At 48.2% G+C, this 2,490-nt stretch overlaps 1 pseudogene; it reads right to left on the minus strand.

Moving 5' to 3' along the window:
• The window catches only part of LOC102474198 (60S ribosomal protein L5 pseudogene), an 883-nt pseudogene extending 434 nt beyond the window's left edge, over nucleotides 1-449 (minus strand).
• Between the last annotated feature and the right edge of the window lie 2,041 nt (nucleotides 450-2,490).

Below are 2,490 nucleotides of genomic sequence, written 5' to 3' on the forward strand. Positions count from 1 at the left end.
AGGCCCGCATCCAAATGGCAGGGGAAGGCACCAGGGTGACCAGCGATGCTTTCTACATTGTACTCATCTCCGGTCACGTCCACCTGACCTTCACAGCTCCTGTCCATGCCAGACCTACTGAGAGGCATGTAGGCCAGCAGCAGGCCAGTCCAATACGCTGTAATGTAATTTGCCAGGCCAGCCTTCACACCATATTTCAGTAGTTCGTGTGCATGAGCTGTGCAGACTATCATATGCCCTTCTACACGGGCATGAGCAATCTGGCAAACGATACCTCTGGTAGTTACACGAGCTGTCATCCTGTATTTGGGTGTGTGGTACTTATCTTCATCCTGCATCACCAAGCGTTTCTGAGCATAGTAATCAGTTTTACCCTCTCGTCGTGTTCTAAATTTCACTTGGTATCTCTGAAAGTAGGCCTTACTCTTGACAACTTTGACAAACCCCATCCTGTGGGACAGAGACCCGCGGCCCACGAGCTGTGTTTTTCTGTGTGATGGTGATGATAGTGTTGGTGGGGGGCTTTGACGGTGGTGTTGGTGGTGACGATGGTGGCAGCGCTGATGGCATTGGTGATGCTGGGGGATGATGGCTTATGATGCTGGTGGGAGTGGTAATAATTACCATCCCCGATTACTTACATGACGCATTCTGGTGGTGTGCTAGGAGCACCCCTTTTCTTTGTTAATCCCCACATCAACTCTACGAAAGAAAAACTATATTTATGTCTTCTTTCTTTTTTTTAAATTATTTTTGCCATAGTGTGCATGCACTCACTGGAGAGAGAGAGAAAGAGACAGGGAGAGAGGGGAGATGGTAAATTACCTCCCCCACCCCCGTGGAGGATGGCCGTGCTATAAGCCCTTCTCTTGGGATTTTGGGCATGCATGCACATGTGCCCAACCAGGTCTGGGCTCAAACCTCAGTCAGACGTGTGGGATCCAGTCACCCGAATCTCCATGTCACCTGCTGACTCCTATATTTATGACTTCTAATTTATAGTTGAGGAAATTGAACCCTCAGAGATTTGATCAAGAGCACATGGCTGGTACCTAGTAGGCTTGAATTCCAGGCCTGTCCCACTTACTGTCCTCCTTTAGGCTGTCCCCACTACCATTTGCTGTCTTAACTCCCTTCCTTCCTTCCTTCCTTCCTTCCTTCCTTCCTTTCTTTCTTTCTCTTTCTTCCTTCCTTTTCTTTTCTTTTTTTTTTTAAAGGGTTTTGCCTTAGTGTGCATGTGCTTGCTGGAGAGACAGACAGTGAGAGGAAAAGTGGGAAATCATTTCCTAGGGGGATGGCCATGCCACAATCCCTTCTCCTCCATTCTTCTACTGAGATCCTGGGCACGCACGTACCCATACCCGGCATGAGTACAAGCCACCGGATCCAGGACTTAGACCACGGTCCACCATGTGAGAGTCCAGCAATGTAGCCACTATGCCATCTGCTGGCTCCCTGCTGCCCTAATTTTCAGACTCCAAAGAAAGTTCTCCAATATACCAATCAAAGAACTTGTTATAGCAAAGGCCTCGTCAGGTTGTCAAATACTTCACCCTTTATCCTACTTCTAGCTCCCCCCAGAAGGGATGGCCACTCCGCAATCCCTTTTCCTCCAGTCTCCTCTTGGGATCTTGGGCATGCACGCACATGTGCCCAGCATGAGTTTAAGCCACTGGGTCCGGGACTCAAACCATGGTCAGCTACGTAGGAGTTCAGCAACACAGCCATTACGCTAACTGCTGGTCCCACCAGTCTCATTTTTACAATATCTTCTGAACACCCTGAGCCAAATTCCACCTATGCAACTTTCTTTATTTCTTTCTTTCTTCTTTCTTTCTTTCTTTCTTTCTTTCTTTCTTTCTTTCTTTCTTTCTTTCTTTCTTTTTTAATTTTTGTAGAGAGTTTTGTTTTGTTTTGCTATAGAGCATGTGTGCTCGCCAGAGAGACAGAGACAGAAAACAAGAAATCATCTCTGGGGGGATGGCCAAACTGCAATCCCTTCTCCTCCATTTGCCTCTGGGGATCTTGGGCACGCACGCACACATGCCTGGCATAAGTTTAAACTACCTGGTCTGGACTTGAACCACTGTCAACTACGTGTGAGTCCAGTGAGGTAACCATTATGCCATCTGCTGGCCTGCAGCTTTATTTCTTTAAGTTTATTTTTTCCATTAGTGAGAGAGAGAGTGAGAGAGAAAGAGCGAGAACCCTTGACACAGTCCAGCTGCCATGATCCACTCTAGCCTCATCTGCCCCGACTGTGGGCACACGTATACCCTGCATACTCAGGGGAATGTGTCCCTGCTGCACCACTGTCCGGCCACCCTTGTGACTTTGCTCATGCAGATTCTTCTGCTTAAAATGCCCACTCCTGGGCCAGCAGGTGGCATAGTGGGTAAGGCGCTGGTTTCTCACACGGCCAAACACAGTTTGAGTCCTGGACCTGAAGACTTGAAAATCACATTAGGCACGTGTGCGTGCATGCCCAAA

Source organism: Tupaia chinensis, unplaced genomic scaffold (assembly GCF_000334495.1).
Source record: "Tupaia chinensis unplaced genomic scaffold, TupChi_1.0 Scaffold141490_1, whole genome shotgun sequence".
NCBI lineage: Eukaryota > Metazoa > Chordata > Mammalia > Scandentia > Tupaiidae > Tupaia > Tupaia belangeri.